This window comes from Ochlerotatus camptorhynchus, unplaced genomic scaffold (assembly GCF_037179485.1).
Source record: "Ochlerotatus camptorhynchus isolate MF236.1 unplaced genomic scaffold, CSIRO-AGI_Acam_v1.1 ptg000070l, whole genome shotgun sequence".
In the NCBI taxonomy this organism is placed as follows: domain Eukaryota; kingdom Metazoa; phylum Arthropoda; class Insecta; order Diptera; family Culicidae; genus Ochlerotatus; species Ochlerotatus camptorhynchus.
In genome coordinates this window covers 388,386-415,434 of record NW_027040560.1, presented here as the reverse complement: position 1 = coordinate 415,434, position 27,049 = coordinate 388,386, and the positions used below count along the sequence as shown (strand labels likewise).

At 38.7% G+C, this 27,049-nt stretch overlaps 1 protein-coding gene across 1 annotated transcript in view; it reads left to right on the top strand.

Annotated features, from left to right (window-relative positions):
- The first annotated feature begins 268 nt into the window (after positions 1-268).
- Positions 269-27,049, top strand: part of pnt (pointed) — a 377,379-nt gene continuing 350,598 nt past the window's right edge. The window contains exons 1-2 of the mRNA XM_065217098.1: positions 269-1,079; positions 1,111-1,839. The gene's annotated coding sequence lies outside the window, so the exon portion shown is untranslated. The remainder of the gene's footprint in view (positions 1,080-1,110; positions 1,840-27,049) is intronic.

Below are 27,049 nucleotides of genomic sequence, written 5' to 3'. Positions count from 1 at the left end.
TCATTGCTTCGCCGTTTGAAAGGAGCGAGGGAGATGGTGAGTTCTCGCTGCAAGACCAGTGGTGGACGACATTGCTTGTTGCTGGTGCACTGTGTGTGGGTGCGACTCCGTTCTGTTGATTCAGCTCTCTGGCGGCTCTAAATGCCAGAGTGTGTGGTGTTGCGCGAAACGAAAACGAAAAGACTCTTTACCTACACATTCCGAAACACATCCAGTCAGTAGTCCTCCCTCCACACCAGTGCACGAGCGTTGATCAGATTAGTTTGTGTTGAGCCGTTCTGAGTAGAAGCTGGACAAGAAGAGTGCGCGTTGGGAGTTTTGTGTCATCGATTGGAGGATCTGCTCGGCGAATTTGGCGAGAGGAAAATATTAAGGACTTCCACCCTCGTTCATTCGGGGAAGAAAAGGGGGTATGTTTTGACAGTTGCGCGTCGTGCGAAGTGATTGAAGAAGAATACCGCGACTTACTTGGATGGTAATTTTTTTTTGGCGAGGAGAAAAAGTGTACAGTGTGAAGCACAAAACTGAGCAAGAGAGTGAAGAGGAGGGCGAGCAGCAATCGCTATCAGTGCCGACCAGTTGATAAGGAGTTTCAATGAACTGCATTGGGCAGCGCAGAACTAGAGCAAGTTGAAGATGGCTGTTTTAAACTTTTCTTGAGTTTGAATCTTTCAAATCGAGCAACGACGAATCAACGAGAGGAGCGGAAAAAAAAAGTATCGTGAGTGTATCGTATTTCGCGGAGGCGACAGTTTTGATTTGAGTAACGTCTGTGTTTCGGTGCAGCGCATTGAGGGCTGCGGCAGTTTGGCCGTCGTGTTTTATAAAAGGAAATTATTTTGATTTCGTAGTTTTTTTTTTCGTGTGTTCCATCGAGGTTCGACCCAAAGAAGAACACGAAGACTGATACCGAGAAACCGACAGAGGAAAAAAAACAGTCAAGTCGTTGTTAGGACGGCCGCGCAGTGACGGACGGCGGACGACGGGTGAAGTAGTAGTCGCGCGAGGAAGTCGCATGAAGGCAAACGCGAGCCGGGTGTGATACAAATGAAAAAATCAAGCTGAACAAGCCAAGAAAGGTGAAGAAGCGGCGACAGGAGAAGGCAGAAGAAGAAGAAGAGGGTGAAGCAGTTTGATTCATTCATAAAAATCTTACTCGCGCTTTTTTATTTTGTTGCACATACATTTATATGCGCGCACACGTCGATCGAAGAAGGCGGTTGCCCAGGGCGAAGAGTATTGTGTATTATTATTTGCTGTGTCGTGTTTAGACGAAATCGCGCAGTGACGACGAATGTGTAGTGGTGTGCGCAACTGCAGCAACAGCCGCACGCGTTCTCCCATCATATCATAGGAGGCGGAAGGCGAGAAGAGTGGTTGCTGATCTTCAAAACCGTAGAATTATAGTAGGCGAAAAGTGCGAATAAGAGAGCGTTTATAAAATTAGAATTATATTTACCTAAATCGGCGGATTGGGCACGGGTTGCGGCAAATTTCTCTTGTGGATGATGGTGATGCTGCTGCAGCGCTAAGCTCACGTGGAAGAAGATTGCAACCAGATGATTCCGATGATGCTAATGATGATGGTGCGGTAATTGTGCAATGAAATTAATTCGTTACCGATGAGTGAAGTCCGCATGCAATTACGTGTGTAAACATTGTCGACTTGCGACGAGGAAGAATAAGAAATAGGTGCGGTCGAATATATTATTGAGTTCGGGAATTCGTAATCAAAGTGGATCGCAACAGTAGGCCTCAATTACCGAAGACAGCAGCAGCAGCTAGAAGCAGCCTACTGGGAGCAGCTTCGAAAAGCGAGCAGCCAAATTCTTCTGGGGCGTAAGTGCGATTTCGATTCCTATCTCCCTTTGTAGAATATGTATTCTTCTTTGAAATTCAAGAATTTCAAACGACCTGTACCAAAACCGATGAATATTCCATTCCGAGAGACTAGGATCTGAAAACGCTTGGCGTTTTTTTCTTCTTTTTGTTATTCAAATTCGCTCGTTCGACGATACTTATTGCTTGTTGCCTTGACTCTGAAACTGTTTTGCTTTGCACGCTAACTATGATCATCCTTACTCTAACCCAGCGGTTCTCAATGTTTTGTCCGATTGCGACCCAGTTAGAAAAATGTCATAAGCTCGTCAATACACCAATATAGACGGAGTGAGGGTGTGGCCAGGGTATTCAACGAGATAGACGAAATGTCTTCAAAATCTTTACTGCTACTAACAAAATCCAATTTATAAAACTGAGTCTTTACAGAAGTTCAGGGAACTTCTTAGAAGTAAAGGACAATTCTTAGACGTTAAGAGAACAGAAGCTCAGGGAACGTTGTATAACTTCAAGAAAATTCCCAAGCACCGTCATGGGTTCTCTGTGTAATTACAGCTGATACGGTATCATGCTAATGATTGTCCATAACAAACAATTCTAGGTATAGCTGGAATTAGGGCGTAACAGCTTTTGTAAACAATGACTTATATCGATGATTTCTAAAAAGTCTAAGCTCGCCCACCCAAATCAACATAAGCATCAGGTAGGGGAAGTCTTTCCCTACCCGATGTTTACGTCGATTTGTGTGGGTGTGCCTTGAATTCTTAGAAATCATCGAGAGAAGTCATTGTCTACAAAAGCTGCTACGCCCTAATTCCAGCTCTATCAAAAATTATGCAATGTATTATCGTTTTTACTTTATTGGAATGTTTACTCATAATTACCATGTATATTGTTTGCATCCCAAAAAGACTTTACTTTTGTCAGCAACTTTGCCTCAGACGTCATTTCGTTCAGAAGTGACGTTTTCGTGCTGCAATTTGTTGAAAAACGTCAAAGCCGCCATTTTGAAAAGTAAAAATACTAGATCCAAAATAGTCGATTTTTTTGCAAAAATGTGAATGATTGGCCTTAACAATTTCATGTAAATCGGATCATCATTTATTTTTGCTGTTTGGCCTGAAATTGCTCTTCTGATATTTTACAAGAGCTAAGAGAGGCATAGAATGACCTTGACGAAGCCAATAAAACAAACAATTACGAAAAGTCAAATTGGACCATTTTTGGTGTTTTTCGGGCCATTTTTGGTGCAATTTGGAATTTTTAAACAATGCCATTTTGACATTTGTTCCGTGTTTTGGGAATTTTGACAATGTTTGACCATTTTTGGCACCACTTTTTCTCGTTTTTCAGGCCTTTTCGACGTGTTTGGGCCATTTTGACTTTGTTGGCGTTTTACGGCGCACAATTTTTGGCGTTTTTCGACGCACTTAAGAATGTTTAAGAGAGTTTGGAAAGCCTAGACCATTTTCACATTTGTTGCGTGTTTTGACAATTTGACGTGTGCGAATTTTGACAATGTTTGACAGTTTTTGGCACCATTTTTCTCGGTTTTCTGGTCCTTTTCGACGTATTTGAGCAATGTTTGGCGTTGTTTTGGATCATTTTTAGAAATGGCTCAGCCCCTTTTTAATATTTTCGCAAAATTGTTTGAGTTTTGTGGGCCATAATTTGAAATCTTTAAGCAAAGCCAATTTGACATTTGTTGCCTGTTTTGGGATTTTTGACAATGTTTGACTATTTTTGGCACCACTTTTTCTCGTTTTTGAGATTTTTCGACGGCTTGGGCCATGTTTGGCGTTTTTTGGATCATTTTTGAAAATTGTTTGGAGGTACCTTCTAAACGATAAAATTCGCTTTTACAAAGAAGCTTTGAGAAGCAGGTTCTAGGAAGCTTCTAGAAGAAATAGGCTTCTAGAAGGAGCTTCAAGACAGAATCTTTTAGGAGCAGCGTCTAGAAATAATCTTCTAGGAAGTAGCAGCTGAAAATTATATTGTACAATTAAGCTCTTATAAGAACCTTCTAAAAAGTAGCTTTTGAACTAAGCTTCTAGATTAAGCTTCCAGAAAGAAACTTCTAAAAGAAGCTTTCAGGAAGATGCTTCTTAGAATAAGCTAATAAGAGATAATTCCAGAAAGAAACTTCAAGAAAGAGGCTTTCTCGAAGAAGCTTCTAAACGATAAATTGAGCTTTTATAAAAAAGCGTATAGAAAGAAACTTTCTGAAAGAAAAACTCACAGAAAGAGACTAGCAGAAACACATTTCTAAAAGAAGCTTCTAGAAGAAGATTCAAGAGAGAAGCTTTCTGTAAGAAGCTATTTAAAAAAATCTAGAAGAAGCTTCCTTGAAGAAGCTTTTAAACGAAGCTCTGAAAAGAAGGTTCTAGGAAGTTGCTTCTAGAAGACGCTTCCAGGAGGAAGATCCTAGAAGAAGCTTCAAGTCAGAATCATTTAGAAGAAGCGTCTAGAAATAATCTTGTAGGAGAAGCTGCTAGAAAGAATCTTCTACAATTAAACGTCTATAAAAACCTTCCAAAAATATGCTTTTGAATGAAGCTTCTAAAAAGTTTAAAAATGAAGCTTCTAGAATAAGCTTTCTGAAAGAAGCTACATAAAAAATGTTTGTTGTAGCAGCTTCTAAACGATGAAAGAAGCTTTTAGAAAAAAGCTTCTAGAAAGAAGCTTCGAGAAGAACATTCTAGGAAGAAGCTTCTAGAAAAAATAAGCTCCTACAAGAAATAGGCTTCTAGAAGGAGCTCCCAGAAGGATGCTTCAATAAATAATCTTTTAGAAGAAGTGTCTGGAAAGAACGCAGGAAATAAACTTCTAGAAGAAGCTTTCAGGAAGAAGCTTCTAGAAGAAGCTTCAAGAAAGAAGCTTCTAGAAGAAGCTTCTAGAAGAAGCTTCAAGAAAGAAGCTTATAGAAGAAGCTTCAAGAAAGAAGCTTATAGAAGAAGCTTTCACAAAGTAGTATATAGAAGATGCTTCCTCAAAAAAGCTATCTAAAAAGGTTTCTTAAAGAAGCTTTTAAAAGAAATAGGTTATGTCTCTTTAAGATGAAAAATAACCTAACCTAGCCCAAGAAATAGACTTCATAATGAAGCTTCAAAACTGGATATTTTAGCTTTGAGAAAGAAGCTTCTAGAATATGCTTTCTGAAAGAAGCTACCTAAGTAAATTTTCTAGAAGAAGCTTCCTGGAAGAAGTTTCTAAACGATAAAAGAAGCTTTGAGAAAAACGGTTTAGGAAAAAGCTTCTAGACAAATAACCTCTCTGAAGAAATAAGCTTCTATAAGAAGCTCCCAGCAGGTGGCCTGTAGAAGAAGCTTCAAGAAATAATCTTTTTGGAAGCATCTAGAAAGAATTCCAGAAATAATCTTCTAGAAGAAGCTTCCTCGAAGAAGCAACCTTAAAAAAGGGTTTTTAGCAAAAGCTTCCAAACCATAAAAGAAGCTTTAAGAAGAAGGTTCTAGGAAGAAGCTTCTTGAAGAAATAGGTTATGTCTCTTTATTAATGAAACCTAACCTTACCTAACCTAAGAAATAAGATTCTAGATGGAGATCACAGAAAGATGCTTCTAGAAGAATCTTCAAGACAGAATCTTTTAGAAGAAGCGACTAGAAAGAATCCTCTAGGAAGAAGCTGCTAGAATGAATCTTCTGCAATTAAGCTTCTATATAAACCTTCTGGAAAGATATTTCTGAACGAAGCTTCAAGAAAGAAGCTTCTAAAAATAAACTTCCAGAATGAAACTTGTAAAATAAGCTTTCAGAAATTAGCTTCTAGCAAGAGCTTTCTGAAATAAGCTACCTAAATAGTTTCTAGAAGAAGCTTCCTAGAAAAAGCTTCCTGGAAGAAACTTCGAGAAAAAGCTTTTAGCATTACAAGAAGCGACCCAAAATTTTATTTGGAAAAGCGCAATCGAATCCGGTTTCCGAGAAGCGGAGTCAAAGTTTAGAATTTAGAATTTTTCAGAAGCGAAGTCAAATTTGACTTGGAAAAGTGCAATCGAATTTGGATTCCGCGAATTTTACTTGAAAAAGCGCAATTCAATTTGGATTTTTGAGAAGCAAAGTCAAATGTTTGCTTGGAAAAGCTCAATAGAATTTGAATTTTCGAGAACCGAAGTCAAATTTTACTGGGAAAAGCGCAGTCGAATTTGGAGTCCGAGAAGCGAAGTCAAATTGTACTTGAGAAAGCGCAATTGAATTTGGATTCTGAGAAGCGAAGTCAAATTTTACTTGAGATAGCGCAATTCAATTTGGATTTTCGAGAAGTGAAGTCAAATTTTACTTTAAAAAGCGCAATTAAATTTGAATTTTCGTGAAGCAAAGTTTAAATTTTTCTTGAAAGAGCGCAGTTGAATTCGGTTTCTGAGAAGCGAAGTCATATTTGACTTGGAAAAGCGCATTAGAATTTGTATTCCGAGAAGCGAAGTCAAATTTTACTTGGGAAAGCGCAATTCAATTTGGATTTTTGAGAAGCAAAGTCAAATTTTACTTGGAAAAGCGCATTCGAATTAGGATTTTTGAGAAGCGAAGTCAAATTTTACTTGGAAAAGCGCAATCTAGTTTGGATTTTCGAGAAGCGAAGTCAAAGTTTACTGGGAAAAGCGCAGTCGAATTTGGATTCCGTGAAGCGAGGTCAAATTTGACTTGAGAAAGCCCAATTGAATTTGGATTTTCGTGAAGCAAAGTTTAAATTTTACTTGAAAAGCGCAATCGAATTCGGTTTCCGACAAGCGAAGTCAAATTTGACTTGGAACAGCGCAATCTAATTTAGATTTCCGAGAAACGAAGTCAAATTTTACTTGGAACAGCTCAATCGAATTTGGATTTACGAGTAGCGAAGTCAAACTTTACTTGGAAAAGCGCAATCCAATTCGGATTCTGAGAAGTGAAGTCAAATTTTACTTGGGAAGCGCAATTCAATTTGGATTTTGAGAAGCAAAGTCTAATTTTTGCTTGGAAAAGCGCAATCGGATTCGGTTTCCGAGAAGCGAAGTCAAATTTGACTTGGAAAAGCGCAAGCGAATTTGGATTTTCGAGAAGCGCAGTCAAATTCTACAGGGAAAAGCGCAGTCGAGTTTAGATTCCGAGAAGCGAAGTCAAATTTGACTTGGAAAAGCGCGATAAAATTTGGATTACAAGAAGTGAAGTCAAATTCTACTGGGAAAAGCGCAATCGAATTCGAATTCTGAGAAGTGACGTAAAATTTTACTTGGGAAAGCGCAATCGAATTTGGATTTTTGTGAAGTAAAATTTAAATTTTTCTTGAAAAAGCGCAGTCGAATTCGGTTTCCTAGAAGCGAAGTCAAATTTGACTTGGAAAAGCGCATTAGAATTTGGATTCCGAGAAGCGAAGTCAAATTTTGCTTGGAAAAGCGAAATCAAATTCGGATAACAAGAAGTGTAGTCAAATTTGACTTGGAAAAGCGCAATACAATTCGGGTTTTGAGAAGCGAAGTCAAATTGAATTTCGAGAAGTGAAGTAAATTTTTGCTTAGAAAAGCTCAATAGAATTTGAATTTTTCAGAAGCGAAGTCAAATTTGACTTGGAAAAGTGCAATCGAATTTGGATTCCGCAAATTTTACTTGGAAAAGCGCAACTCAATTTGGATTTTTGAGAAGCAAAGTCAAAATTTTGCTTGGAAAAGCTCAATAGAATTTGAATTTTCGAGAAGCGAAGTCAAATTTTACTTAGAAAAGCGCAATCGAATTTGTATTACGAGAAGTGAAGTCAAATTTGACTTGGAAAAGCGCATTAGAATTTGGATTTTTGAGAAGCGAAGTCAATTTTTTGCTTGGAAAAGCTCAATCGAATTTGAATTTTTGAGAAGCGAAGTCAAATTTGACTTGGAAAAATGCATTCGAATTCGGATTACGAGAAGCGAAGTCAAATTTTACAGGGAATAGCGCAATCGAATTTGGATTCCGAGAAGCGAAGACAAATTCTACTGGGAAAAGCGCAATCGAACTCGGATTCTGAGAAGCGACGTAAAATTTTACTTGGAAAAGCGCAATCGAATTTAGATTTTTGTGAAGTAAAATTTAAATTTTTCTTAAAAAAGCGCAGTCGAATTCGGTTTCCGAGAAGTGCAGTCAAATTTTACTTGGAAAAGCGCAATCCAATTCGGATTCTGAGAAGCGAAGTCAAATTGAATTTGAATTTTCGAGAAGCGAAGTCAAATTTGACTTGGAAAAGCGCAAGCAAATTTAGATTTCCGAGAAGCGAAGTCAAATTTTACTTGGAAAAGTGCAATTGAATTTGGATTTTTGTGAAGCACAGTCAAAATTTACTTGAAAAGCGCAATCGAATTTGGAAATTTGAGAAGCGAAATCAAATTTTTGCTTGGAAAAGCTCAATAGAATTCGAATTTTCGTTAAGCAAAGTTAAAATTTACTTGAAAAGCGCAGTTTAATTTGGAAATTCGAGAAGCGAAGTCAAATTTTACTTGGATAAGCGCAATTGAATTTGGATTTTCGTGAACCAAAGTTTAAATTTTTCTTGAAAAAGCGCAGTCGAATTCGGTTTCCTAGAAGTGAAGTCAAATTTGACTTGGAAAAGCGCATTAGAATTTGGATTTTTGAAAAGCGAAGTCAAATTTTTGCTTGGAAAAGCTCAATCGAATTTGAATTTTTGAGAAGCGAAGTCAAATTTGAATTGGAAAAGTGCAATCGAATTTGAATTTTCGAGAAGCGAAGTCAAATTTTACTTGGAAAAGCTCAATCGAATTAATATCACAAGAAGTGAAATTAAATTTTGCTTGGAAAAGCGCAATCCAATTCGGATTCTGAGAAGCGAAGTCAAATTTTACTTGGAAAAACGCAATTGAATTGGGATTTTTGAGAAGCAAAGTCAAATTTTTGCTTGGAAAAGCGAAATCGAATTGGCTTTTTGAGAAGCAAAGTCAAATTTTTGCTGGGAAAAGCTTAATAGAATTTGAATTTTCGAGAAGCGAAGTCAAATTTGACTTGGAAAAGTGCAATCGAATTTGGTTTTTCGAGAAGCAAAGTCAAATTTTACTTGGAAAAGCGCAATCGAATTTGGATTCTGAGAAGCGAAGTCAAATTTGACTTGGAAAAGCTCAATCGAATTTGGATTTTTGAGAAGAGAAGTCAAATTTTACTTGGAAAAGCTCAATCAAATTTAAATTCTCGAGAAGCGAAGTCAAATTTGAATTGGAAAAGCGCAATCCAATTCGAATTCTGAGAAGCGAAGCCAAATTTTACTTCAAAAAGCGTAGTGTAATTTGCACTTCCAACCTAAGGACATCCCACAAACCACCAGTGTGGGTCGCAACCCATAGATTGAGAAACGCTGCGTCTAACCGATTGACTGCATCCCTTCTCTCTCTATCTCTCTGGAAAGACGCTCGCAGGGATAGACATACAGTAGCCAAGCCGGGGCGAAAATAAGATTAATCCTTATCAATTTCCGGCGGCTTTCTTGCAGCGAAGCGCACCGCGACGAGTAGATTAAATGTTGAAAGGAAGTATCCAAGGCCGGCCAGTTGCAGAAATTGCTATTCCTCCAGGGCTTTTCCCTTTTTTTTTTCTCTCTCGCTGACTGGCTGCTGGGTGTTGCACCTTTTTTGCATCGCAGTGCACTCTGACGAAGATGATGACGATGACGATGATGATGATGATGATGATGGGGATAGTGCAGCAGGCGCAGTAGCAGCAGTAGGCCATTATTGTCACGCAACTTTTTTTTCGGCTTTGCGTGCGCGCTCGGCTCACTTCCATCCATGGCAACACGAGTCTGTCGGTCGTCGTCTTCCGTCCGTCCAGGTTGAAAGCGAGAGGACGGCGGGAGCGGTTGGTTATTTTTATCAATGAATATGAATTTTGCTGTTTACTACTGCAGCAGCCAGCGCTGTAAGTGCAGCAGCAAAAGCGAAGCAGGCGTTGTCTTTTAATTTTTTTCATTTCTGTTTTGCGTGGTGTAACGCACTAAAAAAAAATACACGAGCAGGGGTGCCAGATTGGAGGGAAATTTTAGCTATGTTGATATACGGCTTTTAATTTTTATACTAGCTTTGTATCAGCATAATATTGCACTTTTTAGAATTCAGGAAATTCCATTTATGGCCTGTGAAACGCAAAGAATCTCACGGGGTTTTCTTTAAATTCAGGGAAACATTTCTTAATCCTTATTCATAATTGCATTATCGCCAATCATGTTGGTAATGTGAAACTATGATTTTTTTTGAAGGCTATTAAAATATTTAAATTCGGGGAAAAGTTCTTGAACTAGAAACATTGTTTAAAGATTAATTAATTAATTTATCTTTATTAGGGAGGCTTTGTTTAAAGATCCGAGACATGGACAATTTCTTCAAGGTTGTGGGACGTATTTCAGTTTCGAGTTTTCGTACTAGCGAAAGTTTTGAAGATTGCGGACTTAGCTTTTTATTAACATCCAAGGCTAATTGAAAAAAAAAACTTGATTGAGGATCATTTGAGTTTGGATGAATTCCGGACTTATAAATATTTTTTAAATATTCTAAACCAGGATGTTTTGCAAGGATTCGTGCCAACGAATTAAAAAAATGGATTTAGTTTTGTTTAAGACCCCAATCAAAAACCATCACTTGAAATTTATCGGATCTTGGATTTAAAAATATCTTAACTAAGATCTTTGAATATGAAAAAATGCAAGGCCAAACAAACTTTCAAATCAAGATCCTGGATTTAAACAAAAATTCAAAATCATGGGCTTTGAAATATTAAAAAGATTCCAGTCATAGCAACAAGTAAATCTTTGAGCAATTTAAAAAAAGTGGACTTGTTTAACATTTCAATATCCCACATTAACAATAATGTTCAATATCCTGAATTTTCCAATTTTTTTATGATCCTGGACTTCAAACAAAATATCATATTCACAAAGGTTCTAGACTAAGAAACATTTTCAAAATTCTAAATTAAGACATTTATTATGTTACTTTTGATATATTGGGGTTTTCAAAATTACTTAAAATACAATAAATCGAGAACACGCATTTGAAAATCCGGCATAGCAAAATGAACAGTGAATCGCAGATTTGTAGAAATTTTCAATGTTCGTTGGCATTAAAATGTTGAAAAAATTCGAACCCACCAGGATCCCAAGTTTGATAAACGTTTTTAGATCTGGAAGTTAAATTCTCAAATCTCATAAATAATTTCATTAAAATCATAGCTTGATTGTAGATTTTAGATATCTACCAGATAGTTCAGATGTCTATTTTAATCTACTTGATTGTCGAATATATTAATTAAATTCGCCGTTTAGGTGTAATATTTATTCCCCACACATCAAATATCAAATTTTATAGAATCTTACAAACTAAAACAACATTCCGTGCAGCATGCTATCAAAACCTTCCAGCTAATATTTAAAACTTAGGGAATATGAATATGAATCTAGAAAATCTAGAAAATTTTTAATGGATGTCTAAAGGGTAGGTTTGCTCGAATGATGGTGGACTTTGTATTTCAATGTATTCAATTAACTCATTAACGCCTATTTATAGATCAGTTACATTGTTACGAAAAACCTGAGCTCAAAAGTCATACTTGTATTCGGCAATATTGTTCTCTGGAATATTTCCGTGAACATATTTATCAATTTAGTTCGGAATTCATTCACAAGATCTCAGAAGTTCTAAGAAATATTCTTATCTACGAATTGTTAAACGACACTTTTCTCCAAAAGGAGCAAACTCAACATGCATCAAAATATGCGTCTTCTTGTGGTTTTAAAGTCATTTGAAGATAGTTAAAGTAAAATCGATCTCAAAAAGTTAATCTAATCTAATCTAATCTAATATAATACAAACGCAGCCAAAACGAGAAATATTTAATAATAAATTGATGTTTAAGGCAAGGGGTAATCAGGGCTGTGCCGAAACACAGCATGGCACACTGTTCGGCACGTTAGGGCATGCGTAGACAAGTAAAATACTGTCAAGCGTTGACGTTTTGTTAATCGTTGCTAAGAATGAATCCTTTGTTTACTCCAATGTAAAGCCCAATAAGTTCGTGGATTGTGTCATGTCACATTTCAAAAATCTGTAACTGTTTTCTGCATCATGAAAACTAACAATACTCAGTGCAACGTACTTCAGTTTAACGACCCAACACCGAATAATCAATAAAGACGAAACGGTTATCACAGGGGTTTTCGGCCAGGTTCGAATATCGGTTTTGCCGAAGATCTTCCGGTATGGAATTGTTCTCGTTTTCCCCTGAGTGTTTCCTCAGATATTATTGCTTGTCATTCAGGCCTATTCTGCGAATCGTGTGACTCTGTTACTTGTGAGTTGAAAAAAAGTCACGTCGTGTGACGTGACTCTCCCAGGTCTATTCTACGAGTCGTGTGACTCTCTGTTACTAGTTAGGTGACTCTCTATTTGATTTGCCTGGAGATTTACCTCACTAGTTCAACTTGTTCATTGCAAGAGGCCCCGCCCGGTGCAATGGATGGCCTTCCGATCGGTCAACTGTAAAGCTTTGCTTAATTTAGAAAATTTGGCGCGCTGCAGAGTGAGTTTTGTTGCGCTCAGCGGTTCCCGCTTGACGACCCTAAGCAATTTGCTGTCTAGTCAAAGCCTCGCAAGATCGTAAGGACGTGCAGATGAGCCAACTACACTGTGCAACACAGATTCCCAGATTCCAATGCGGCTCATCCAGAGATTACGAGCTATAGTATGCGCTAGCCGCTGGCAACTGGTAAAGCTATCAAAATGAAGAAAAGAAACGCGTAAATGGTTAAAATTCATCATAGTTTTTTTTTTTACTTTGAGCTTTGATGATCTTATCATATGTAAGTAACGATTATTAGCTTGTTTGTTAAGTTATTATTTACTATTAATAACTTTAGTGAAAACAGAACTCCCAACTACATAACCTCTCTCTCTGGAGGCCTGTTGAGTGGATAAGGCCCAGTGTTTTGTAAGATTTACAATTCAAATACAGTTTGCAAAACATTGTAAAATGTCAGCTTTGAAGCTTAATAAACAGCTCTCAAACATCAGTGGATGCATTTTCTTTGGCCTCCAGCGACAGCTACCCCAGGAACCGTTCGCGGTCACCAGCTACCGGCCGTCCAGTCTTGGGCGTATCCAGCGAGGCATCCTTCAGTTTGCTCGCAATCTCCGACACCGACGAGAGACCAGCAACCGAGCACTTTTGCAAGCGGAAAACTTGCTGGTTCACGGCAACGTCGGCCACCAAATCACCACCAAAACTCGCTACGGACACATTATCAGCACTTTCCCGGGATAATTCGCCATCCGGGCCCAAGGGGTGAGACAGGTTCACTCTGAGTTGCTTTTTTGCAACGAGTAGCTTACTCCGTTTACTCCCTTTGAGAATATGCTTCTCATATTAGACGTCAGTTTTGTTTGTTAACAAAGTAAGCCCAAGTTGTATCCTGGGGCTTTCGAATAGCTTGAATATTATTGAAGAACCTGTGTCGGTGTGTGTTCTTCGTCTTCAGCAGCCAGTCCCAGTGGTCACTTCAAAAGGATCATCGCTGATCAAACAAGCTCTCCAGACAGCTATTTTCTAAACAGGTGGAATTTCACCTGTAATGCAACGATCCCATCAGCATCGATTGATCCAGTAGTCGTAACAGCAGTCCCATTGAAAATTGTAATAACTAACTCCGATCCCCTTCTCGTTAGCACCATGCAAGTTAGCTACAGCGGGAAGATTCGATCACAGCGCATCACACATGGCGTGGTGAGCAATATTCCAACCGTGGCCCCTCCAATAAAATCCGCCACTACAGTTTCCGATTTAGAAAACATCTCCCCGGTGGGGCAACAACCGATTAACACCCAATTCCAGCTCCGACGGCAACGCTACCAACCATTACCCTCGTGGAATGTTCAGCCAGAGCAGCCGCCGCCATTTCCGAAGTCGAAGTGAAACCCGGTCAGGAAGACGAAGAACAAATCAAGCTGACAGATTATCTTCGTCGAGTTTCTCTTTGCATTTCCACGGCCATTTTAAGACCAAGTACAGGATCGTCATGAGACGTGATCAAGTTCACAAGATCGCTACCAATCACTCGAGAAACCGAAGAACACACGTAATGTAGTGATGTTCTACATACACTTACCAAGGGCGAATGCTTGTCCGACTTGATATCTGGCTTGATATCCAAATACTCAAAATCCGGCAAATTACGTACCCCACACGTATTACAATACTCGTGGAAGCAATCCCGTTCCCATGGCTTGGCAAACTGCCGCTGGATGAAACTAGATGGCTAGATGGCCGTGACCTACTAAAAAAGTATGGATTCAGCAATTCTATAAAATCCACGCCTATGTTCAAAGGAAGTAGCCGAAATTCAACTTAGCTGAAAAGGATACCCAAATTTCTATACTTTTAAGAATTTAAACCTAGTTTTCTAAAAAATTGTGCATGCTTCAAAAAATGTACCATCACGTTTAAATTCAGCATGGGCCATTCTATAACATCTAAGCCTATTTTTCAAAGAACGGAGCCAAAATCCAACTTGGCTGAACAGGAATCAGGAACTTCCATCAAAATACGTATTTTTATGAATTTAAACTTGATTTTCTCAAAAATTAAAAAAAAACAAAACAAACCTTACGTATGGATTCAGCAAGGTCCATTCTATAAAATCCCAATCTATTTTCAAAGATCCGAGCCGAAATTCAACTTGGTATAACAGAAAATCAAAGTTTCTATGAAAATACGTACTTTTGTTAACTCGGTTGAGAATTTCAACCATTACAAATGGATTCAGCAAGTTCTATTCTATAAAATCCAAGCACAAATTTCAAACGATAAAACCGAAATCCAAACTGGCCTCGCAAAGGTCTATTCTATAAAATCCAAGCCTGGTTTTCAAAGGACGGAGCCAAAATCCACCTTGGCTGATCAAGAAATCCAAATTTCTATAAAAATACGTACTTTTTTTGATGTAAACCCAGTTTTCTCAACAATTGTGCTTGCTTAAGGTACGTTTAGACTATCTGATTTATTGGTCTGATTCGAGCGGACTGCTCGATAATTTTGTCGGATGCAATGTTCGAATGCGTTCACACATTTTCGACATGATGATTAGATTTGACGTTTGATTTGTCGAACGTAATAGATTTGTGGTTAATTTTCATTCGACTCATTCAGCAAAATAGCCGCAAGTGAAATGAAAAACAAAAAATACATTTTTTTTTCTTCTAAAATTGTATGGCTTTGATTTGTGTTTCGATGACATCCAGCAGCAAGGTAAACCGATTTCACTATTCAATGTGTATAATTTGACTGATTTTTATTTTCCAGTGTGTTTGGCCGCCAACAAAACAGTGTTTATATAATACGAAGTATGTATCATATAAGAATAAACATGCCAGACAGCAGGTTTGAGAGCCTACTAAGATTTTTTTAGACCTTCGGAGAGATTTGGAGATCTACTGAGAAATTTGTTGAGCTTCAGGGTTGTTCGTAGATCTTGAGAAAAGAACTACAAAACTTCATAAAATGTTACAGAAATTAAAAGAAATTTGCAGAAATTCAGAAAAATTCAGAAGAGAAATCCTAGATCTGCAGAAAAATGGTCAAAGAAATTTTTAAAACTTCAAGCAAGCTTAAATATTTTCAGATCAATTTGTAAAACTATATGGGAAATTTTGGTATATATTCAGGGAACTTCGCAGACCTTCAGAAAAGTCCAAGAATCTACAGTGAAATACAAAGAGTTACACAGAAGTTTGGAGATCTAATGGAGAATTATTGCACATCAGAAAAGTTCCTATATTTTCAGATCAAAGCTACAAAACATTGGAAAAATCACAAGAATGTCATAGATCCTCAGATACATTTTTAGACCTTCAAGAAAGAGTGCAGCTTTTAAAGTATCTTCAGTGAAATTTGCAGAACTTCAGGGAAGTTCGGCGGCTTAAAAAAATATTTATACGATTTCAAGGAAATTTGTAGATCTTGAGAGAAACATTTAAAACTTCAAGGAAGCTTAACTATTTTCAGATAAATTTTGAGAACTTTAGGTAATTTAGAAGATCTTCAGGGTAATTTTCAGATGTTCAGATGTTTGCAGATCTACTGAGAAATGTGTTGAGCCTCAAGGTAATTCGTAGATCTTGAGAATAAAACTACGAACCATCAGACAAGTTTCCAGAACTTTAAAGGTATTTGCTGATATATAGATATATAGATATATAGATAGATATTTAGAGAAATCTGTAGAACTGCAAGGAATTTTACAGATCTTCAGAGACATTCAGTGATTCAGTATTTCAGAAAAGTACTTCAATTCCAAAAACAAACCTCAGCGAAGTACGAAAGTCCAAGGTTTTGCAGAACTCAATGGAAGTTGGAAATAGATAGATCTGAAGAACTTCAGAAAAGTCCGTAGACCTTAAGAGAAGTCTGTTAACTTAAGGAAGTTCGTATTAAAGGGTGATACGGTTAAAATTTGGTCAATATCAACTTGACGTATTTCTTTCAATTTTGCATTTAAAAAACCAGAACACCCCTCATTTTGAAGGTGTGTGTGTGTAGAATGTTGCTCCTATTTTGATTTTGGAATTCACTCTTCAGTTGTCAAAATGCCGTCCAAGCAAGAAGAGCAGCGTATCAAAATTTTGCTCGCGCATCGCGAAAATCCGAGCTACTCGCACGCAAAGTTGGCAAAATCGCTAAAAGTTCGCCAAATCAACCGTTACAAATGTAATTAAAGTGTTTGGGGAACGTTTGTCGACAGCCAGGAAGTCTGGATCGGGGGGAAATCGAAAACCGGAAGCCGCTGAGACGACAAAGAGAGTTGCCGGTAGTTTCAAGCGAAACCCTAACCTCTCTCTCCGAGATGCCGCAAATAAGCTGGGTGTATCGTCTACAACCGTGCATCGAGCCAAAAAACGAGCCGGACTATCGACTTACAAGAAGGTAGTGACTCCAAATCGCGATGATAAACAAAATACGACGGCCAAAGCGCGATCCCGGAGGCTGTACACGACGATGCTGACGAAGTTTGACTGCGTGGTGTGGTAATGGACGACGAAACCTACGTCAAAGCCGACTACAAGCAGCTTCCGGGACAGGAGTTTTATACGGCAAAAGGAAGGGGAAAGGTAGCAGATGCTTTCAAGCACATGAAACTGTCAAAGTTCGCAAAGAAATATCTGGTTTGGCAAGCCATCTGTACCTGTGGCTTGAAAAGCAGCATTTTCATAGCTTCCGGGACTGTCAACCAAGAAATTTACGTGAAAGAGTGTTTGAATAAACGTCTGCTGCCTTTCCTGAAGAAACACGGTTGTTCCGTACTGTTTTGGCCGGATTTGGCATCTTGCCATTACGGTAAAAAGGCCATGGAGTGGTACGCCGCCAACAACGTGCAGGTGGTTCCCAAGGACAAGAACCCTCCCAACACGCCAGAGCTCCGCCCAATTGAGAAATACTGGGCTATTGTTAAGCGGAACCTAAAGAAGACCAAAAAAACTACTAAGGGCGAGCAGCAGTTCAAGGCAAACTGGCTTTCTGCGGCGAAGAAGGTGGACAAAGTGGCTGTACAAAATCTGATGGCAGGGGTCAAGCGTAAGGCCCGGCAATTCGGATTTGGAAAAGCGGAAGCCTAACTGAATATTTTTCCTGAATTTTATACTAATTGAACTTGAAAAAGAAATTTAATTTGATTTTTTAAATAAACGATTTCACCGATTTACACGCGTTTTCCCTTGACCAAATTTTGACCGTATCACCCTTTAGGTGTAATATTTATTTCCCATATCAAATATAAAAGTTTATAGAATCTTCCAAATAAAAACAACATTCTGTGCAGCATGCTATCAAAACCTTCCAGCTAATATTTAAAACTTATGAATCTACAATGTACAATTTGGATCTTTTGCGTCTAAAAAGGGAAAAGGGACAAATGGTACACAAAGTTTTGTAGATCAAATAATTACAAAATATAGGTACACAATCGCGCGTAATAAGTATTCCCAGTCGATAAAGAAAACTCGTTGTGAATATGTACAAAGGAAGATTGATCAGCATCAAAACAATAGTAAAGAGTTATGGAAAATTTTGAAATCTTTATTAAAACCTAGTAATTGCAAACCGCGGTCCATAACTATAAATGGCACATTAGAAAAGTCAGAACAAGTAATTGCATCTAAGTTTAATGATTAATTTGTAGACAGTGTTTCATTGATGTTAATAATGATGTAGATAATGTTAATGTCATGTCATTGGCCACATCTTGCTGGACCTTATTAATGAATCATTGCAAACTGGACATGTGCCACAAATTTGGAACGAATCCTTAGTGGTTCCTATTCAAAAAGTTGCTGGAACGATTAAAGCCGAAGAGTTTTGTCCATCAACATGTTGCACACATTAGAGAAAATTTTAGAACTTGTTCTTAAAGGTCAGCTGTCAGCTGGTCAGCTGATCGGCCCCGTAACGTGGGTAGATCACCTTTTCGTGGTACGTTACGGGATGTAAGATCTACCACCGATTCCTAGTCCTAACTTCTTCAAACTAGGGGAACAGGATTTTTCAGTAATCAAAGGAACACATCTTAGTCCTTGTTACTTGTTATGCCTTGTTGATAGTGATAAGTCCTCGGGTTGCCTGGACCGAGGATGATCTTGAAACAAGGAAAAATGAGTTAGTTAGTCTTCACCTATGTGATTCCTAATCTTCTAATCGTTGTTCCCTAGTTTGAAGTGGTTATGACTAGGGTTCTGATGCATGGTCATTATCGGTGTCATAGCTTGTTTTTGTTGTTAAGGAATCCAATTTTGACTGACTAAGGGGCGCGCCTTTGGAGGGTGTTCCAACTCCGAAGGGTATAAATAGCGGAACCTTTCAGTTAGAATCGATTCCTTGCGATGAAGGCAAGAATGACAACTGTATCAAAACCGAATACTTCATCATTTCTCAATAGTGATGGAGTAATACGACATGCACTAAACTAAGGACACGGGATATACTACAATAGATCAAATTACTGGTCGCAGTAGTGTTATGTCCCGAACAGAGAAAAAAAAAAAAAAGGTCAGCTGTTGGAGTATTTGAATAGCAACTCTTTGTTGATACCAGAACAATCGGGATATCGGGAAGGTCACGCTTGTGAAACTGCGTTGAATTTGGTGTTAGCAAAGTGGAAAGACAACTTGGAGCGTAAAGATACGATTGTTGCTAGTTTCTTCGATCTGAAACGCGCTTTTGAAACAATTTCTAGGCCCTTACTGTTAAGTACAATCAAGCGCTTTGGAATTACGAGTACTGCATATACATGGTTCGAAAGCTATTTATCTGACAGAACTCAACGGACTGTTTTTAATAACCTTGGTGCCCCAGGGAAGTGTATTAGGGCCCCTGTTATTTATTATGTATATTAATGACTTGCGACATGTTTTACGATGTTGCGACATTAATCTTTTTGCAGATGATACTGTGTTATTCATTGCAGCTAAGGATTTAGATGATGCCGTTTTACACTTGAGTGAAGATTTGCGTTCTCTAAGTAGATAGTTGAAGTATAAGCAGTTGAAATTGAATACAAGTAAAACTAAATTTATGGTAATTTCGCGGAATCGATTTAATGAGAACGTTTCTGTTGTAATGATGAGACTATTGATCGCATTCGGGAGATTAAATATCTTGGCGTGATTATTGATGACACACTTAAGTTCAACTCTCACATTGACAATGTCATCAAGAAAACTGCCAAGAAGTATGGAATTCTATGTCGACTGAAAAACGATTTAACTATTGCCAGTACAATACAGCTTTACAAATCAATCATCTCTCCTCATCTAGACTTTTGCCCTTCTATTTTATTTATGGCCAATGAAACGCAAATATCGAGATTACAGCGCTTGCAGAATAAAATAATGCGTTTGATATTGAGATGTTATAGATTCACTTCCTCAACTTTGATGTCAGACGCCTTACAATGGTTTTTGGTGAAGCAAAGAATTGTATATTTCTGGATCAACAATAGAAAAGGGCCCATCAGCATTTGAAAACAAATCGTTTCAAAGCCCATTCCTCACAAATCGAAGGTCGCCCACACAAACCAACACCATCATCGTGTAGGTAGAAGTTTCCCCTATCCGATGATGTTGTTGGTTTGCGTGGGTGGCCTTCGCTTTGTGAGTAAAGGGCTTTGGAACGGTTTGTTAACAAATGCTGATGGGCCCTTTTCTATTGTTGATCCAGATTTGTATAACTGTATTGCCTCAATATTTGTGTGATCGAATTGAAAGAGGAAGTGACTTTCATAGATACAATACTAGAAACGCGGTTTAAATAAGAACATCATCATTTTTGACTTGTGCTTCACAAAATTCATTATATTTTTAGGGAATAAATGTTTTCAATTCGGTGCTTAGACACATAAAATGTTCAGCAAAACTTACAGAATTTAAAAGACACTGCATTTCACAGTTATCCAGTGATTATTTTGCTTTAAGAATTGACAAATTATGTATTTTGACCAAGGGGTAAGTTAATAATCAAGGCACATTGTGCCGCAATTAGATTCGGTATAACTTGGGCACATCCATTGGCACACCTTCGGCACAATATCGTAGGCATTTTTGTAAATAAAATGGGAGCACTGCTGGTCACTGAAGTTGTTCACGTGCTGTTTGGCTATATATTTGGAACATCCTCTAATTCAATATACCAGAGGAACTCAGACCAGCAATTCACTTCTCGGTTCACTTATAGATTTAGATACGAAATGCCGCTAGACCGATTTACCCTTGCGATTTCAAACCAAAACATTTAAGGTGTCAGAAATACCGGGTTGCCAAGGATGGGTATTTTACAAACAAACGCAGCTTGCTGTATGACCGGTACAATCGGCACACTTGCGGCACACTAAAAAAAAGATGACCCAAGATTGGTGTGCGGAGTGACCTACCCCTTGATCTTGACGAATTTATCTCTAACGGATTATTTTGTATGGATAGCTGTCATAATGACATTTTAATAATTATTGTAGCACTGCAAAAACTATTTTGTTCGTCACGATGGTGATGATGGATTTTTTAATATTTGATGTAATAGTAGTAGATTAAAAAAAACTACAAGGGACAGCCCAATGGGGTTGTACGCAATGATGACGTAGGACTACGTGGTATGATATAAATAAATTTGTTTTTTGTGTAGGAATAGGAATTTTAGCGGGGTTCTCTCTGTTTATACTCTTTAGTATGACTATGATTGCCCTGAAAAGAACCTTTTGATATGAATATTAGTTGGGACATGTTCAGAAAATTAACTCTTTTGGAAAATGTTGGTGGCCCTGAAAAGGGTACAGGCTTAAAGCCTTTGCAAGATGATGATGAAGTGTAGGCAGCTGCGTATTCAGTGACGGCATCATATTTTGTCGGCACGATTTCTTTAGGTTGTCATCAACTTTTTTTGGAAAGCTATGTGAATTCACATGGATTTCATGCATTACATATGTGATATATTTTTGAGTGTATCCCCTGTTTCCAGGTTTGGTTGCAGGATTACAACTCTGGGAGCATTATGTGTGGTCGTTGGGAGCGTGTAGTTCTGAATATGGCGATGAGTGTGCAAAATATTACGCAATTCCATCCTCCCTATTCGCAAGCACCCGAGGATCGGAGGCGAATGCCACTTCGACTTGTTTCGTCTACTTACTACTCTCCGACGACTGTGCTGGGGAAGCAGCATATACATGTAGGTAATTGGTGGATTTGTTAGTTAATTCGACGCTTTTGGACAATGCTGGACATTTACCAGTTTTTCAATAGTTTCTTGTTGAAAATCAACATTCGGAAGCATTGTTATCGATTCGTAGCCATATTTCTGATCGATTGGTGATAAAATTATTGAAATTGGACCAGGGGCAGCTGAGTTATTAACGTTCAAAATCTTTCTTAATTTGTTACATGTTCCATTTTCGGTTTTCACAAAGTGTACCCCCATATAGAAATCAAAGGCGTAGTCCTACGTCAAAACAGCATTTTGTGTGGTCGTTGGGGGCGTGTGGTTTGTACACGCCCGAAGATCGGAGGCAAATGTCACTTCGACTTGTTTCATCTAGGAACCATTCTCTGATGACTGTGTTGGGGAAGCAGCACATGCATGTACGTAATTGGTGGATTTGTTAGTTATTTCGAAGCTTTTGGACAATGCTTAACATTTACCACTTTTTCAATAGTTTCAATTTGAAAATCAACAGTCAAGAGCATTGTTATCGATGCGTAGAAATGTTTCTGATCGATTGGTGATAACATAATTGAAATTGGTCCAGGGGCAGCTAAGTTATTAACGTTCAAAATCTTTCATAATTTCATTTTTCGCTTTTCATAAATTGTACCTGTACCCCCATCTTCCCGAAAGACGTAGTCCTACGTCAAAAGTAGTTTACAAAGGTTTGATCCTCGCGCGCGTTTTACGGATATAGAGGACTGAATTTAACATTTGATTAAAAAAAAATGCGATTTTGAAGCTTATTTGGAAGATGCCTTGAGTTAGTAGTAAGTTTTCTGGCAAATGTTAGAGGTTCGTGAGCATTTCTAACATTGCTGAAAATTATGATAGCATCAGATTGCGGGGTTGCTAGTTTAATAGGATGCTTTGTTGATTGTTCATTAACTCTTGATTGCTTGTAATACTTATGGATATTTTAGGTGGACAAAAAGGTGGACGCCTAAGCTTTTTCACATTTATATCGCTGTGAAGCAACTGTAAACTCTAAAGGGAATTTATATCTGTAACTGTAACCAGTTCGATTTTGTTTGCTAATCTGGTTAAAATGTCATATTTAATTATCTTAAAGATAAATCGTCCAGCTCAAACCTTTGTAGGGGTAAGAGGTAGGACCATCATCATCAGCTTTGCAGGCGTACTGTAGAGTTTTCTTTCCTTCTTCGGAGTAACTATCTCAGCAACTGTTGCAAGAATTTTGTTGTAAAAACATTACTGTCATGAGGTGACAGCGTTATTGCTACAGCGGTAGAAGAGGGTTCGGCGAATTTGTTGGGATTGGTCTGTGTAATTGATGGAAGAGTACCTCTCTCTGCTGATTTTGCTCTGCTTCGTTCAAACTGTATCCAGATTTTCTAGAATCGATATCAAAACGTTAGAGCAAAAAACTGTCCACAGATCCACCCAAACCAAATTTCGAAAAATGTACCATAGCATTTTGATGATATAGAATTTTGATTTCTTCAACAAAGTTGCCTGAAATTAAATTATCTATAACTCTGTATTAATTTAAACTTAAAAAATAAAAAGTTTTCATTACGTTAGAAGAGTACCACCCTAGTCACCACCTACGCCAAAAGGAAGCTCTTTTCTTGTAGACAAACTTTCCCGAAAATTTCAAACCTCTAGAGTGCATAGTTTTCGAAATACCGCTGTTTGCCGTGAAATCTTCTCGGGTGGCAACACTGCCCAGCATCACCCCCCGCTTGCTGCGATTCAAACGAATAAACAGCAAAAATTACCAACCGAGCATTTCAACTCCGAGTTGCTCTTCTGCTTCTTGCTGGTTGTGTTGTTAGTTTCTACTTTTATGATCGTTTTTATGTGTCCACCCCATCACATATGTATGCAAGTGCACCCGGACCCCTTTCTCGTGCGCTGACAAAAAGGGGAGAGATAATTTCGTACTTGTGCTGATTGTTGTCAATCATTTAATTTTCGTCGTATGCAATAAGCCAAAATTGGCCACAACCAAAGCTTCTGGGCTGAATATTTATATTTTATGCTTCAAGCGCAATTCAAGCCGTATTCAGTGGAATATTTTGCTCTTTCAAAAAAGTTCCCCACAATTGTACGAAATCGGACGGAATTTTGCAGTCCGTCCACTTTTCAGTCGCGGCTCGCTTTCGCGCTTATCGGTATCAACTGGTGTGGAAACGCTACAGAAATTGCTTTTGTTTTTTTTTCTCATGTCGCCGATAAGATAAAAAATAAAACGCGAAAGAAATGGGACGAGTCCACGGTTTTACCCTCTCCCGTTGCGCTGTTACAAACTTATCATAATCATTGATAACATTAATGACATGCTCGACGGAGCAAAGTGTCAAATTTACGCGCAGTTTGGTGGTTGTTTTTCGCATCGGTTACTTTGTTCCGGGGCGCATTAGTTTGAGGTTAGGAGGCGGCTTCTGTCGTGACGTAAGTTTGCAGCCGTATAATTTGGACAAATATTTACCGTTTTGGGACGTTCATGTGAACCAGAAATGAATCGGAGATATCCGTTGGTACTAGTTGGGGGGTTTTTTAGAAAATTCCAATGAGATGACAGTTTTGTTGTTTCATGTCAACAGCGTCAGAACGTGTCGGCATTGAGCTGGGAAAGCGTGCGCAGCCATGCTATTGCAAGTGACGACGTTTGCTCTAGTCTCTTGACGTATAGAAAAAAAATCTGACGAGGTCGTTACGTGATTCCGTTGTTGCGAGCTAATAGGGTACAATATTGTTTGCCTTGCTTTGGTATTGGCGGATGAAGAGAACCTGGGTTGATTCATCACCACCTCTGTGCCTCGCCTACGAGGTTTCGTGTCTGTGTTTACAGTAGACGTGTAGCGTGCTGCATTTTCAAGTGAAGAGGCGATTCACAGCTGAACGAGGATCAAGGTTGCTTGGATGGGGCGAAATTGTTTGTTTTCATTTAGCTGAATTGATTATTTTCACTACTATAGTTTCCAGCCAGACATTTTCGGAAGGGTAAACTTTGGCGCGCCGTGTTTGTTCTCGTTTCCATTTTTTGATTTCAATTTAGTCTAAGTAACCATTTTCGATTTATTGTTTATAGATGTCAGTTTCCGAACAGTCAAAGAGTCATATGTTTTGTTTTTTCGGGCACGTTTCGAACCAAATGTCTCAAATTTCGTCTTGTCATTGTGTCCATAGAAGCCGGTGTAGCAGTAGTGGTAGTCCACGGCAGGTTTGAACACAGTTTCGTAATTAGTTTGCCGAAACGGGTCAACAACTTTGCGCAGCGCTGTCATATAGATAAAGATCGGTCCGATGCTCCGAACCTTATGTAGGTATGACTCAAATTTTCTCCCAAAGATCGGTTGCTGAAAACAAACTTTTATCCTCTTTGTGTAGGATTCTTCCAAAAATCCAACCGATCGGTCTGTGTGAAACTCAGTGAAAGAAAAGAGAAAAACAGGTACCTCTTCCGCTCTTCTCCGACGTCGTTCGACCTTCCCCCAAAATACAGCCGAAACCTGAACCCGAAACGAAAGGGAGAATAAGAAAAAGTTCAATCGTCGAACTTGCTTTCTGCAGCTCCGAGGCTCGAGGGTGCTTATTAAACCGTCGAACCGCCCGTTCCATTCTCGTTCTGGGTGAAACCCTCCATTAGGGCCTTCACTTTCTTTACCGAACTGACACTGACGTCGATCCGATCGTCGAAGTAGGCCTTATGTCCCTCAGTCGCGATCGCGATCACCAAAGTTCGTCGTCGCTGTGGTGGGAACAGAGGATTAGCCAAACTCGAACTTGACCCTTTTTTCTCTCGCCAATAAAAAGGGAAAAAAATCCGATTAGGTGGTGCCTAATTAAAGTTCAGCAGCTGGAGCTCTTGCTTGTCGTCTGGGAGACGCCTAAATGGGGACCGGTTGTGCATGGGGACTGCTTTCGCTTGCGTAACGATCGCTTGCCGACAGGTAGTTGACTGACTGATGGATGCAAAATAACGCTAAGGCTGCTGGGCTGGGGGTGGGCAGGTCGCGCTGATCGCAGCAGGCGGGAGAAAACCGACGGACGAGAGAAGGATGATGCTGTTGTGTCAGTTTGGCAGCAAACTTCGGAAGGTTGTGTTTCTAAGGTGAAGAGAAGAGGAGAGTGTACTTCAAATCGGATTGCCAGAGTTAAGAAGGTGTTGTACAAGTTGGCAAGAAATGGGATTGTTTGGTCAACTCTGAAGCATAGAGATTTAGCTATTTTTTGCACGTTTTATTAAGTTGTCAAATTTCCTGATCTTTTAATAGAGTAAAAGGCCCAACAGCAGAACGGCAGCGGCAGCGGAAAAGCCCGATCTGAGTAAGTCAACTTGTCGGATTGAAAACTAGTTAGAACTAAATCGATTTTGGTTAGGCATCTTGATGTCATTTGTGACAACTGTCAAACTTTCCGTTTCCGTTCCGCTTGCGCCCATATTGCGTTTGGGCCTTAAATGATGGCTTCGGCACCCATTGACTGTTTTCGACAACCAAAACACTTCGCTGAATGTATTTAAACGATTCCTTAGACTTTCAGCTTCAATCTGATTACATTACATCTGATTACGGACTACAAAATACGGCTGATTTCGAGCTGCCGATAATAGAACAGCCGATTAAAACCGCAGTTCAAATGGAAAGGTTGCCGAAGAAAAAGAGGCTGTCGACAATAGTCGCACTCACCTGAGAAGTTTGGAGCGTTGTAAAAACGTTTTCAAACCGTTTTTAACAATTCTGTCTATTGGAATGGTTAGAATAGCAAGAAGCAGATAAATGTAAACGAACGAACACGTCATATGTGTGCGTGACGCTGAGAAATTTCTAATAGAAGTGCGGACGCTGCTTAGATTGACGAGAATACGTAAATTCTTCTACACACTTAAATTTTTTCGCCGAGATTCCAACAGCCAAGTAATTCTGCAATTTATTTTGCTGATATTCAGTAAAACAATTGCCGAAACTCAGCTAATAAATAACATTTTGCTGAGATATCAGCTAACAAACAGATATTTTGCAGATCAGCAAAAGTAAATGCCGAGTTAATCGGATGTTGGAGATTTTACCGAGCTAGATTAAGTGTGTAGTTATTCACACTTTATATATTTTTTATTTAATAAATTTAAAATACAATCAACTCTTTACAAACTCGGTTTCGAGTTATAGAACAATAGTAAAAATGAATTACATGGCTACTGCGATGTCGAATTCCTATACACATATTGTTCTTAAACTCTATAATTCTAATAATAAATTGTAGAGTGTTCACTGTATTGATATCAAAATCCTCGAAAGAGTTGTATATTTGTTTGTCTTTATTAACCGTTGCGTCCCTGACGTATTTTGCTGTCACAAGCTGTGTTGTTCATTTTCATTTTTAACCGATTCAAACCGAACACCCTGCAAAATTGTCAGAGATTCATAAGTTCCACTTGTTGGTCGCGTGGGATTAAAAGTTCCGAATTTACATGGAAATTCCTTGGAGTCTGTGTGGGT